Source organism: Ananas comosus, linkage group 9 (assembly GCF_001540865.1).
Source record: "Ananas comosus cultivar F153 linkage group 9, ASM154086v1, whole genome shotgun sequence".
Taxonomy (NCBI): domain Eukaryota; kingdom Viridiplantae; phylum Streptophyta; class Magnoliopsida; order Poales; family Bromeliaceae; genus Ananas; species Ananas comosus.
In genome coordinates this window covers 12,748,498-12,764,046 of record NC_033629.1, presented here as the reverse complement: position 1 = coordinate 12,764,046, position 15,549 = coordinate 12,748,498, and the positions used below count along the sequence as shown (strand labels likewise).

The 15,549-nt window shown below is 32.3% G+C and overlaps 1 long non-coding RNA gene across 1 annotated transcript; it reads right to left on the bottom strand.

Annotated features, from left to right (window-relative positions):
* Positions 12,702 to 14,398, bottom strand: LOC109715551. Its single transcript, XR_002217645.1, has 3 exons — positions 14,040 to 14,398; positions 13,716 to 13,872; positions 12,702 to 12,949 (listed from the first exon to the last, which is right to left on the bottom strand). It is a non-coding gene; the product is annotated as an uncharacterized LOC109715551 (long non-coding RNA).

Here is a 15,549-nt window from a genome sequence, read left to right as displayed (position 1 = left end):
ATAAATATAAAAAATATATATTCGAGCTGTTATCGAGCCGAACACGACGCGAGCTAACCCCAGCTCGTGTTTAGCTCGTTATATTACGAGATTCGAAAATTCAGCTCGTGTTCGACTCGTTTACTAAAACGAGCGATTTGATCTCAGAGCTCATTTCGAGCGAACACGAGTGGTTCTCAAGCGACAACGAGTTGATTGCCACCTCTATGTTTGAGAGACTAAAATGCAATTAGTGTGAATGTTTAGGGACTAAAGTGTGTAAATGAAAAATATAGGGGCCCAACATATGTCTCTCGACAAGAATTTGATTAATTTCTAGCATCAGCCCAATAAAGTTTTGAGCCTGGGTCTGGGTTGGCCCTTAGCTCGCTGAAATTATTTCCTGGACCGTGTCTACCACATCTGTCGTAGACCGCCTTTTTTTTAATCCCATTCTTTTTTGAAAATCAATCACTACATCCCAACTAACTTTATTAAAAAGAATAATAATAATTTTAATTTCTTTCTAAGTCGTGTGGGCCAAATGGAACTGTTTGGTGCCTCTGTTAAATAATACAGAATAAAAAATTTTAAGTTGATAGAAAATTATATTTTTATATTTTTCATATTTAAAATTTTTTATTCCTTCTGATATAATGTTAAATAATGTGACCAACATTTGTTATTTGTTATTAGATTTGTTCTGGTTAAATTGAATATGTTATATCTATATCTATATCTATCTATCTATCAAGGCCAATTTGCATAAAAAATTCACTTATTTTGGGCTTTTGCAAAACCGGGCCACCTTTTTCGTTTTTGCAGATTCGGTCCGCTTTTTCAGCAAACTGACCAAAATACCCTTATTACTTTTTCTCTTTCCTCTTTCTCTCTCTTCTTCGTTTCTCTCTTCTTTTTTTTTTTCTCGCCGGCAGAGCGGAGGCAGAAAATGTTCGTCTCACCTCTCACCCTCGTGTTCTCGCCCTCGCCCTCGCCCTTGCCCTCGTCCATGCACCCCCCACCTTCCTCGCCTCCGACCCCGTTAAGGCCGCGCCGCGACTTTTTTTTTTTGCTTTTTTCTTTTCTTTTCTTCTCCGACTCTTCTCCACCGTCTCCGACGACGACGCCTCTCGCCCTTCCCCACCCTTCTCATCTCTCCCTCTCCCTTATTTTCTGCCGCCTCCGACGACGATTTATCTATACCGACGCCGACGTCGACACCGTAGAGGTCACTACGGCACTACAACCTCGGAGCGGGGGGTCCTTAGCGGCGTCGTCACCGGCGCCGTAGCTATTGGCAGAGAAGGTGACGAAAAAAATTATAGAAAAAAAAAAAAAAAAAATAAAGATAAAAAATTATATAAAAAGAAGGATGAAGATGAAATTGCATCGTTAATTACAAAAAAAATTATAAGTTGCATTATTTAAGATGTAAACTGCTGCTTTAAGATAAAAATTATACTCTTTGAACGAAAATTATACTATTTTTTATTTTAAACTGCATCCTTTTAAGTGATATTTATACTATTTCTCCTCTTGTTGCACTGTTTCTCCTCTTGTTGCAGTATTTCTTCTCTTGTTTACACAGAAATGGTGCAATAAGAGAAGAAACAGTATAAATATCTCTTAAAAGGGTGCAGTTTCTCCTCTTATTGCATTGTTTCTACTCTTGTTGCACTATTTCTCCTATTGTTTACACAAAAATGGTGCAACAAGAAGAGAAACAGTGCAACAAGAGAAGAAATAGTAGATATATCTCTTAAAATAGTGCAGTTTCTCTTCTTGTTGCACTATTTTTTCTATTGTTTACACAGAAATGATGCAACAAGAGGAGAAACAGTATATATATCTCTTAAAACAGTGCAGTTTTTTCTCTTGTTTGTTTCTGCTCTTGTTGCACTATTTCTCCTCTTGTTTACACAGAAATGGTGCAACAAGAGGAGAAACAGTGCAACAAGATGAGAAACAGTATAAATATCTCTTAAAATGGTGCAATTTAAGATAAAAAACAGTGTAACAAGAGAAGAAATGGTGCAACAAGAGGAGAAACAGTGCAACTTTTGTTTAAAGAGTGTAACTTTCATCTTAATGGATGCAGTTTACATCTGAAAGAGTGTAATAAGAAGAGAAACAGTGTAAATATCTCTCAAAGAGTGTAATTTTCGTTTAAAGAGTGTAGTTTTCATCTTAAAGCTGCAGTTTACATCTTAAGTAGTGCAACTTATAATTTTTTTGCAGTTAACGATGCAATTTCATATTCATCCTTCTTTTTATATAATTTTTTATCTTTATTTTTTTTCTATTTTTTCTATAATTTTTTTTTGTCACCCTCTCTGCCAACAGCCACGGTGCCGGCGACGACGCCGCTAAGGACCCCCGCTCCGAATCTGTAGCGCCGCAGTGACCTCCACGGTGTCGACGTCGGCGCCGGCGAAGATAAATCGTCGTCGGAGGCGGCAGAGAATGAGAGAGAGGGAGAGATGAAAAGGGCGGGGAAGGACGAGAGAGGCGTCGTCGTCGGAGACGGTAGAGAAGAGTCGGAGAAGAAAAGAAAAGAAAAAAGCAAAAAAAAAAAAAAAAGTCGCGGCGCGGCCTTGGCGGGGTTGGAGGCGAGAAAGGTGGGGGTGCGTGGACGAGGGCAAGGGCGAGTGCGAGGGCGAGAGAATGAGAGTGAGAGGCGAGACGGACCGTTTCCTCCTCCGCTCTGCCGGCGAGAAAAAAAAAAAGAACGAGAGAAACGAAGAGGAGAGAGAAAGAGGAAAGAGAAAAAGTAAAAAGGATATTTTGGTCAGTTTACTGAAAAAGCGGACCAAATCTGCAAAAACGAAAAAGGTGGCCCGATTTTATAAAAGCCCAAAATAAGTGGATTTTTTATGCAAATTGGCCATCTATCAAACTACACTTCTTTAAAGAGAAAAAGTTTTTCTCTCTTTTTTTTTAAAAAAAATGGCACTCGATTAAAGTGTAATATCAGATATGTTTTTATAATATCATCCACTCAACCTATATTATATAGAGGAGAAACTTCAGAAAACCCCCCTGTGGTTTCCAACTTTCTAACTTTAGTACCATGTGGTTTAAAGTGTATCAATTTGCTCCCCTGTGGTTTTATTTTTATTTTTTCTATAGCTTTTCTCTTAATATTTCGTTAAATTATATACAAAAAAACATCAGATATCCATCTAGATTTACTGAATATTTATTTTAGTACCCTTTAATTTTAATTTTGTCACTGATTTAAGAAAAAAAAAAAATTGGTAACAAAAGAAAAAAATAAAATAACAGGGGGGTAAATTGATACACTTTAAACCACAGAGTACTAAAGTGAGAAAATGCGAAACCACAAGAGGGTTTCTGAAGTTATCCCTTATATATATATATATATATATATATATATATATATAAAACAGTTGTTTAATATTTTTACCTTGACCTTGTGAGTCACCCACCGCCGCCGCTGCTGTCACTCTGGCATCGTCGGTGACGTCGGTAAATGTTCCAAAAAGAGATCTGTGTATTCATAGATCGGACAGATCTCTGTTGTCTGACACTGACAGACGCGAGTAATGATGATGGCCATCACTCATGAAGACGATGCTGTCAACGCGAGTAATGATGATGGCCATCAAGATGATGCTGTCAAAGGCTAGGTTAAAGTTTAAGGTGTTGTTTTGGGGCTAAAATTTTGTGTTTAATATTTTATTGAATGTCCAATAATTTTGTTTGTTTACTAATTACTAATCAACTGCTTTAATTGCATACCGAGGGATGAAGAGACGTTGTCAACTACTTGCCTTCAGGATTCTCTAGTAGATGAACCCTTCTTCACGTGAAGTAGAATTAGGAACATTTCATTTGATTGAATGTAATTAAAAATACAACCTCATTAGAAAATATAATTATTAAAATTATATTATTTTATTTGGTTGGATGTAATAAAAAATATTGTAATTATAAGGGATAATTGCCTGTATACCTCTTATACGTTTGAAAATATCCGATTTATCCCTATTTTTTTTTTTTAAATACCCCTCATATGTTTCACTGTTATTGCAAAATACCTCCGCCTGTTAAGTTAACTTGAGTTAAACGTGAGTTAAATATATACCACAGTTAAAAAAAATTAAAATGTCAATTTTGCCCTTAACTTAAGGGCAAATAAGAAAGTCAGTGATGGTATAAGGGTATATTTGAAAGAGCAAAATAGTAATTTTACAAAGATAGCAGAGTTAATTAACAGATTTTAACTCTAGCGGTATATTAGAAACATATTAGAACGTAGAAAGGATATTTTCAATATTAACCTTTTAAGAGGGGTAAATTGGAAAGTCGGGAACTTTTCAGGGGTATATAAGCAATTGCCCCTAATTATAAATAGTATATTTGGTTGCATGCAGCCGTGATGTGTATTTTGAAAATTTTATCATTTTATATATATATATATATATATATATATATATAGAGTCAAGTTCAAATAACATAAGTGTAACAATGAATAGTATTACACTTTTTTTGAACCGTAAATTTAAGTACAAATCAAGGATTGAGATGAAACAATGGGCAACTTTTTTATTTCTATGTCACAAATATCTTCTTCCCTAACTCATAAGGTTAGTTAAATCGGATTCGGCATAAATTCGGTACGGATAATAATTCGGATAAAATTCGTTTCTAATGTTTATAAATTCGTTGAAAAATACGGCGCATTAAAAAACGGATTCAGGTAATTATTGAATACGAATTTATACGGATATTATGTACGTTACCAATTAAAAATTGGTGATCAAAAAATTCGGCTATTAAATTAAGTTTTTTTCTCTCAAGATTGATGCTATTAGCATAAATACTGATTTTTTTTAAAATTATAAGAATAAATAGCCCCAAAATTAAGCTAATTAAGTAAAAAAATTTGCAAACTATATTACGTCCCAAATAAATAAATAATTAAGCAAATAAGAGATTTAAGATAATCTATATTTAAATATAAAATATAGAGGTTCACATAATATATTTAATTAATTATACTTTATATTTATTAAATAAATATATCTAAAATATATTATATAATAATGTACTTTATATAAAAAATTATATATATATATATATATATATATATATATATATATATATATATATATATATATATATATCAAAGAGAGAGAGGTCCAGTGGACCTCTCTCTCTCAGGCGGTCCACGAGGTGAAGCCCACCTCGTGGACCGCGTGCATAATGGCATGAGCCCCGCAGCATGAACCCCGCCATTTTTCCTGTAGCTTTTCTTTTTCCGCTTAAATGAAGCGGAAAACGAAGACTAATTTGTCCACGAGATGACGAGGGCGGCGGAGGACGACGACGACGACGCGGAGGACGACGACGACGACGACACGGACGACTTCGGCGAAGCCGCGATCCGCGAGTGAGCGACCGCCAGCCCCGTTTTTTTGAGGCGAATCATTCGCGAATCGTGAATCATTCACGAATAATTATTTTTGACGAAAAAAATACGTTTTTTTTCAAATTTTTCTGAAAAATACTGATGCGGCCGTTTAATTCACTTTTCCAAAAATTCGCGAATAATTCGCAAATTATTCGCGAATTAACTAACTATGTCTACTCTATAGAATTAGGGATGTCAATGGATATGAATATCCGAAATTTTATTCGAACCCGAACCCGAATGAAACGGATATATCCGATGGATATGGATATGGATTTGGATATGAATATAAAAAATAAAAACCCGACGGATATGAATTCGGATATGGATTTTGATTGTACCCGACCCGAACCCGAACCCGAACCCGACCCGAATTTATTTTGTATTATATAATATATATATATATATATATATATATATATATATATATAATATATATATATATATATATATATATATATATATTATATATATATAAATTTGAAGTTATATTTGAATTTGTATTTTAAAAATTTAAATTTTAATATAATATATTTTGAACATTTGAAAAAAGAAATAATTGTTTCGGGGTTCAAATTTTCGGGTTCGGGTTCGGGTTCGGGTTTTCGAATTTTTGGTCGTGTTTGGGTTTGGATATGGATTTTTTAAAATCCGTCGGTGTCGGGTTCGGATTCGGGTCTCGGTTTGAGTTGGGTTCGGAGTTCGGATTTTTAAAAATCCGCCCCGATCCGACCGTTGACATCCCTACATAGAATGTGACACACTTTATAATAGCCTTAGATTTCACATTTATTTACATTAGGATGCTGACACCATCTTCAAGGTTTGTTACTTTAACTATTTACATTAATTTTATGGTGCACTTAAAACATTCGTTTTTTTAAAGTGTGAAAACATTAATGAGTTTAATAGTAAAATATTTATAAAGAGTTTATTGCTATAATTGACCCTTGCACTTTACTTTGTTAATAATTTTTTAAAAATTTTATTTATTTTAATGTGAATTGTTTGCAATCAATTAAAATTTTGACATTTTTTATAAAATTAATTTTAGTGTATTAAAATCAATTGCAACCATCCAAAAGCATGGGAAAAAATAAAATGTTGATAATTTTTATCTAAATATTGTCAGGTTTTATTATAAATTATTTTGCTGTAAAAATTTTGCTTATATTAAAAATTATCAATCAAAAGTCATCTTAGTATAGTAGAGGAAAACTTATTATATAGTGGGTTTACAATGGATGGGAAAAAAAAAAAAAAAAAGAGTGAAACTCAAGGCTACTGCAGTGATGTCAAATCCTATGAAGTAGGGAAAGAGTATTTAGCAATAGAATAAAAAGTTGCCTATTGTTTTCATCTCAATCTTGGATTTGTTACTTAGATCTACGGTTCAAAAGGAGTGTAATACTTTCATTTGTTGGCACTTATGTTATTTGATTCTGCCTACAAAAAGAGTGTATACTGTTCATTGTTATACTTATGTTACACTTATGTTCCTTGAGATGGGCGGGCGCGGCCGGGAGGGGGGGCCATGGCGGGGAGGGGGGTGGCTCTGACGCTGGCGCCGCTGGCGGCCGCAGGGCGCGGGCGGCGAGGGCGCCGGCGGCCGGGGGGGGGGGGGGGGTGCGTGGTGCATGCGCGGCGCGGGGTGTCTGTGCGGAGCCTAAAAAAAATCGCGACTGTTGGGTGGTGGGTTGCACAGGGTCACAGAGGCCAAGTGGCCTGTGGACCAATGAGAGGAGGTCCACGGTGACCTCCCATCTCCATTCTCTCTCTCATCTCTCTCTTCTCTCTCTTTAATATATATATATATATATATATAAAATTTATTTATAAATATATATTTATCTATTATATAAGTATTTTATTGTTATATAGATATATTATTATATAATAATTTATTATATAATTTACTATTTATATTTATAAAATGTAAATATATAAATAAATGTTACATAATTTAGACTATTGGTATTAGATACACTTATCGCACTACGATACTTACTAAAAATTATTTCACTAACTACTGGGGGACTACGATGCCCACTAAAAATTATTTCTTATTACATTAGGAAAGATAACTGCATTTATTTTATAACTAATTTTCAAAATTAAATTTTAAAATAATTACCCGTAACATGATTTCTCTTCTCATTCACTAACTACTGGGAGATTACGATATCTACTAAAATTATTTCACTAACTAATGGGGGACTACTATGCCTACTAAAATTTTTTGATGTACTTATTACACTATTTAAATTCTGAAATTAATTTGTATAACTAATTTTCAAAATTAAATTTTAAAATAACTACCCGCAGCATCGCGCGAGTCCCTTAACTAGTATTTGTTTAAATGATGTCATGTGTACATGCATAAGCTAATTAAGATTTTTTATGGGTTTTTTTATAAAATGGCTCTCCAAAATTTTAAAATTGAAAAAATAATCCTGTTAAAATTTTATTTGAGAAAATAATTCTTCTTTTGCCACGTAGGCGTCACGTCAGATTTTTACTATGAATGCGGTGAATCATTTACCACCTTCACATATATATTATGAAGGCGGTGACTTTTGAGGAAGTTGCATGCGAAGATGATCAAGTGGCTTTCGATGGTTAGCTGGATAGTATGTTCAACGGTTCTGTGTGCATGCATAAACATCTTATTCAACACTTCTTTTTTTTTTTTGCTTACTAGACGGGATCATGGGATTCCATCAGTAGAGATGCCTGAGAAGTTGCAAGAACCTTAATTCTGATCATTTTCTTTAAACTTTGGCGCTCAGGAAGCACTTTTGTTTAATGACTCTATCAGTTTAAATTTTTCGGTTGCGAAATATCTAACTCATTTAGTATTAAAATAGTTTGGCGAACCAAACAAAACTGCCAATAAACTAAAGAAAAATCTAAGATGAACAGGCTCAGTTTTACACTTAGATCATAATATTCTGGAACTTTCATAGATCATCCCAAGCACTTTTTCCTCCTCAATTTATGTTACGTACATTGCAATAGGAAAGCTCCAGGTGAGTTCCTTTTGCAACATCCTAATTAATTAATACATATATAGTTCCACAAAGTAGCTTAAATATTCCCTGGTTCAAGAGCTCCATCCCCTTTTGTTACACATGGATTCCACTTTGCCTTTGTTGCTCAAACTAGGGTAGGGCCGGCGTTTTGCAGCAGGTTGATAGTATTTTAACCAATTGATGTATACATATTTATTAAAATTTTAAATTTTAAAAAGTTATAGCAAAAAAAAAACTATAAAGCAATCTTATGTACATTATAAAAAATAATTTTTTTATTAATGGTTTTTTTACTTTTAATGTTTATATAGTTAAACTATTCTAATAATTTTATTTAAAAATTTAATTAAATTTAATAGTTTTAATAGCTATTTATAAATAAATTTTTAACTAAAAATTAAAGTTGGAAGACTTATATTATTAAAGCTAAACTTTATTTATGTTAAAGTTAAAGTCAAATTGAAATATATCTTCCAACTTTAACTAAAAATTAAAGTTGGAAGACTTATATTATATTATTAAAGCTATTTATAAATATGTGAGGATGTCATTTAATCGAATTTATTAATTTTTATGTACAGTATTTATAAATTTTATTATAAAAGTAAAAAAAATCTATTAATTTTTATATCTATTTATTGCATATTATAATTGTTTTTATCATATGAAAATTTAATTTATTATATTAATTATTTAAAAAATAGTGTTAGTTCATATGATGAAGTTTAGACTGGTGTACGCAAAAAAAAAAAAGAAAATAGAAAGAGTTGATTTATATGAGTGGGAGAGAGAGAGAGGAATGAAAAAAGTGGGCCCACTGATTTGTTCGGTTATATAATCTTTTGCACTGTATTTATAAACTTTATTATAAATATAAAAATCTATTAATTTTTGTATCTAGAGTTTTTATATATTATAAATTATATTTATTAAATAAAAATTTTAATTTTATTATATTAATTATTTAAAAATAGGCTTAGTTTATATAATGAATTTTTAAACATGGTGTAGGTAAAAAAAAAGAAGAAGAAAGGGTGATTAATATTGCAGAGAGAGAGAGGAATGAAAAAAAAATGGATCCATGATTTTTGCCCCAAACCCGGAGAGCACGTCGTACCTTTTTCGGATTCCTTTTTCATTTAGCTGCGTTTGGTTGGAGAACTAAATTTTGAAAGAACAATTTTTATTATTTTCAAGAATATGAGATATTCGGGTACAAATAGAACAATTATAAATTTGTATTTGGATGCATTCAAGAATATTCTAGAGGATATCTTTAGGTAGCGTTTGGATTAAAAAGTCTAGAATAATGTCTAAATATATTTTTAAAAAATAAAATAATTAATTTATATTAGTATATTTTATATAAAATTATTTATAAATTATTTCATATAGTAATTTTAATATAATATTTTATGTAACAATCTAATTTAAAATAGTATATTTATTTATTATATATAATAATTTATTTTATGTAATAATTTTTTTATATAATTTATCATAATATATTAATGATAAAGTATAATACTAACAATATCCTTATATTTTTAATTAATAATTAGTATAAATTTCAATAAATTTAAAAATATATATATATATAATATGATAAAATGATTTTATGTATATAATACTTAATATAAAATAAAATAATTAAATATTAATATATAAATGATAAAACTTAATAAAATAAAATATATATCAAATTTAATTAATTTATATTATATAATAAAATTTAAGTATAAATATATTATCATAAAAATAATATTTATATTAATATATTTATTTATTAAATTTGAGCATTCATTTAATTTATTTGAAATTAATTAAAATAAAGTATAAAATAAATAAAATGGCATAATAAAAAGAAAAAGAGACAAAAAAGAGAAGTTCCACCTTGTTCTCCATGGAAGGGAGAACAAGCTTAACGGGTTGTTCTCGGAACAACCCGTTAAGCCCGGAACAACCTTGTTGTTCCATCTTACATTTTGTTTGGGGGGATAAAGAGGGATATCCCGCATTGTTTTGGGATATCCCTCCAATCAAACATAGCCTCAGTGCATAAAATATAAAATAATATTCTCTTCTGGCTTTTCAAAAGGCAGCTAGGAAAAAAAAAAAAAAAAATTCCCTGGCCTCCCACTTGCAACAAAAGTTACTTGAAAGGATAAAATTGCATATAATTTTTTTTGATCTTTTTTATATTATTTTCTAGGCTATTCTTTTTTTTAAAATTATTATTAATAGCTTTTGTTTAGCATATTTTAGAGAAATCTAAGAATATCTTTGACTTTTGTCCCCAATTTCATAGATTCATTATTGTAAACATAACTGCGCAATTCTTTTATCACAGTTGTATCCTTCAACATGTAGCATTCTATTCTTAAAACACTTTAGGGAAAACTTCAAGTTACCATTTCTGTAGTTTCGCACTTTCTCACTTTGATATTCTGTGGTTTAAAGTGTATCGATTTAGTAACCCATGGTTTAATTTTTCTCTTTTTATTATCTTTTTCACTAATATTTTTCGTTAAATTAATGAAAAAGTTAAAACTAAAAGGCACAAAAGTGAATACAGATAAGACGGTGAATCATTCACCGCCTTTATAGCAAAAATCCAACGTGGTCAAAGAAAGGTTAGTTTTCTAAATAAAATTTTAAAAGAGTTATTTTGCCAATTTAAAATTTTTGGAGGGTCTTTTATAAAAAAGCCCATTTTTTATTATACAGAGAAATGTTTGGGACATGCATGTCCTCCACTAAGTTATTGATCCATTGGCATAATGATGTCGAGAATTTTTAATGGAAAAACTTCAAAAAACCCTGGTTTCGTAGTTTCTCACTTTGCCCCCCTGTGGTTTAAAGTGTATCAATTTGCCCTCATATGGTTTCGTTTTTTTCTTTTCGGTAGCTTTTTCGTTAATATTTTATTAAATTATATATAAAAAATTTCAGATATGCATTTAGATTTATCAAATATTCACTTTAGTACCCTTTAATTTTAATTTTATCATTGATTTAAGAAAAAAAATAATGAAATTGATAAAAAAAAAAGAGAAAAAAAGAAACCACACGAGGGCAAATTGATACATTTTAAACCACAGGGGGCAAAGTGAGAAACTACGAAACCGGGCGGGGTTTGAAGTTTTCCCTTTTTTAATTGATACATTAATGTTCATTGAGTAATGCTTCTATACTTTTTTTTTTTGGTTACCGTTCATTCACGCGTATTTAACGGCTTAGATTTAATTTTTTTTAAATTGTGACCTGCAATAGCAGGTCACTTTGGAAGAGGTACCGGTTACCAGGTACCTCAAAAAAGGATATTTTTATTTTTTAATACATAGGCAATTTAGTCATTTTACATCTACTATATTTTCAAAATTTTTATTTTTTCTTTGTTTTCTTTTTCTCTCTCTATCTTTCCTTTCATAATTTGGCATTTCATATAAGAAAAATTTCAAATGATTTGACAATATGATCATTGAATTTAAACTTTAAATAGTAATTTAAAATTCCTCTAATTTAAATCTCACTTTTAAATTTAAAATTTAATATTAAATTCAAATTTATATTTTAAAAATTAAGTTTCATATAAATACTTTGAAATATGATAAACAGAAATAATTATTTGAATTCTAGTCTTCTTGTTTAGGTTTGGTTTTGGATTTCGGAAAATTGGTCAGGTTTGAATTTGGATATGGATTTTTGAAATCCGTCGAGTTCGAAAATAATTTAAACAACAAATCTTACATTTAAGGACGCTTTAAATAGTAATTAGTGACGCTTTAAAGCGTCGGGAAAAATAACGCCGACGCTTTTAAAAGCGTCGGAAAAAGTGTCGTTACATAAACATGTCGGGACATATTTACCGACGCTTTAACATAGCATCGGGGAACTTTTTCCGACTCTTTTTAGAGTCGGTAATGTGTTAGGTGCCGACTCTAAAAAGAGTCGTTAATTTAAACAATTGCCGACACTCCAAAGTGTCGGTAAATTAAGAAATACTAACATATTACCGACTGTAAAAAGAGTCGTTAATTTAAACAATTGCCGACACTCCAAAGCATCGGTAAATTATAAAATTCCAACATATTACCGACTCTAAAAGAGTCGTTAATTTAAACAAATACCGGCACTCCAAAGCACCGATAAATTATGAAATATCAAATAAACACGCCAATACGAAAACTTTGCAATAATGAACAAAATTATTAAAATGTTTCAACATTAGTAAACTTCAATCAACAATGTCCCAATCAAAAAATCAAAAATTCTCTACTATTGTATAAGCAGGGAATAATAGGAACAAACAAAAATTTCATCACTTTTTTATTCACAATGAATTATTAATCGTATAGCGTCTATAGTGTTTTCAGTTTAAACGAATGTCCTCCGGTAATGTATATGTAGCCGCAGACAAAATGTGATGAAAAGAGTAATATGAGGAGAGCTCAACAATGCACTGTCCCACCAAAATAGTATATGTCAGACAATATTCATCCTGCAATAGCAAACAAAAATTAAAGTTAGTACAAATACTCAATTCACCAATTTTATCGTTGTAGATAGAATGTGAGGAAAAAAGAGTTTATGATTAAAACTCCAGATAGTTAGGTTACGATACAAATAGACGCATATCTTTAATTGTAGGATCATCAAATTTCTTTTCAAAAACTCAAACCCAAAGCTTATTAACAATCTCATTTTGCAGTCATTTTGCAGTCAGAAGACACTAATGGTCTGATGCAGGTCATGGACAAATGATTTGAGATGACACTACCTAGCTGGCATATTGGAACGACAATTGGGACTTTGCCTTTCCAAAACTCCTTATGACAAAAGACGCATCAGAGCAATAAAGGTGCTAGTAAGCCAATGCATGAGCAGTAAAGAAGCAATTGTATATGAGAGTTACAACATTATTATATTGACAGGAAGCATAAGATATCATTCAACTGAATTGTGACTGTCACTAATGAAGAATAGAATCTTACGAAGAAGCTTTAGCTTCCTCGAAGGAATGCAAGAAAGAGCACAAGAGAACAAACAGGACAAAAAATTACTATTGTGTTCAGTATTCACTAACAGCAATTAGCAAGGAGTGTTGACATTTTGTTGTGTTAACAGATACATTCTGAACAAGCTTATCTTCTCAAGGTCTCTAAGCAAATAATCACAGATCTGAAATTATTTCCCATGGCCTAGCTGGAATTGCAAAAAGATAGTGGATGGTGCTTCAATTAAAAAACACTGGTAAGGAATTATACCAATATCGATGGCGATCTCTCTAGATCCGTCGTCTGAATTGGAGCTTAATTTTGCCGAAAACAAGCACAAGAAGCAGCAGAGGAAGAGGAGCGCTGTGCCGCGGTTTGGGATTGAGCTTGGATTTGTGAAGAGGACCACCCGTGACAGAGAAGTTAACTGGGATACAATCAGAAAAATCTAAATACTTAAACTGGGATACAATCAGAAAAATTATATGAAATTTTCCAACAGAGGCACAATCAAATAGCGAAAAAGATAGATAAAATTACTTAAATTGGGATGAATCCAAACATAATTATTAAACAATATAACGATCGACGCACCTAAGGAAGCTGTGGAGCAGTGCGATCAAATCCACGCGATCAAATAGGAAAATCACAGTTTAACTCGATCGGCTCAATCACTTCAAAATCGCTCAGATTTTCGAAATTTGATCGCAGCAACAGATCGAAGAGAGGGCGAGGGAGATGAAGAGGAAATTGATCGAGGTTTTTCGCCTCGATCGAGCGCCGGGTTGATGAAGCTGGGGCGTGCGATGAAGGGGAACGAGCGCTGAGTTGATGAGCAGAGGCGTGCGATGAAGGGGATCGAGCTCCGGGTTGATGAAGCTGGGGCGTGGGTTTACATCGGAGTGGAGGGAGAGAGGGCGTGGGTTTGTTAGAACAAATCCGCAACGAATAATCCGATCGTGATAAAATCTAACTAATTATGTGATAAAATTAATAAAACTAACTTACAGATAATCGCTTAATCCCAAAATTCGTCCGGACACGACAGTATAGCGTATCAATCAAATTGTGGGTCCGCAACGCCCCTGCGTTTGTGCTGACTGGTCTATCGTGTGCCGGTAAGGTGTTTTTTATCCTCTGTCCCTTCTGTGCTTGGGAGTAACCGGTATATATCATTCGTCCCAAGTATATCTGATCGCGTGATATTTCGCTCCGTCTTTCTCACGGAGCACGATACGCTGGAGTTATGGATATGGGACGGGTGAGCTTCTTTCATTTACACCGTAAGACGAAAGTAAATATATATATGAGTATATATTGTGAGCATATTTATAATAGTCCAATATGATCTTATGATAGTGCTTCGCGAATTGTATTTCCTCTATATATAAATATAGTACGCTCTCATAATTTATGATATGTCTCTCCAATATGCATTTTATAGATGATGGCTAAGTGTTATCAAGTAACGTGGATGTGTCCCAACGTTCAATTATACCTTATGTTATTAATTAGCTACCTCCTAATGATCAGCATGCAGCTGGTTAACTTCCGGCACGGTGAGCGCAACGTCTTCCGCTTCTCGCGCGGAGCGGAGCGGGTTGCGCGCGCAACGGACTTTCCGCTTTCTCCTTGGTCTGTCGATGCGAGTGAGCAAAAAGAATATCTTTTAAATATATAATTTATTAATAATATAAATAATATAAAATATAAAATTATTATAATACCACAAATGATTTATGAGCAATTTTTCATAATCAGGTACATCGGAGTGAGTGATGATGATGGGGCCGTGGGTTGTATGAAGAGGTTCGCAATTGTCCTTGTTCACCCAGCGGGTGGATGAAGAGGTTCACATGCATGGTTTTTGTATCTTTATGTATTGTGACCTTTCATCAAGTATTAAACTAATTAATATTAAATAAGTTTGTTTCACATGCGTGTCCTGTTGACGCCCAGTGTGACATGTCCTGTTTATTTTTTAACTGATAAAATAATAAATTAAATATATAGTATTTATATTATATTGTTGAGAGGCTCTTATATTGTATTAGTTCACGCGAAGGAATTCAAAAATAAGCTAAGATTAAACACCCTAATTCAA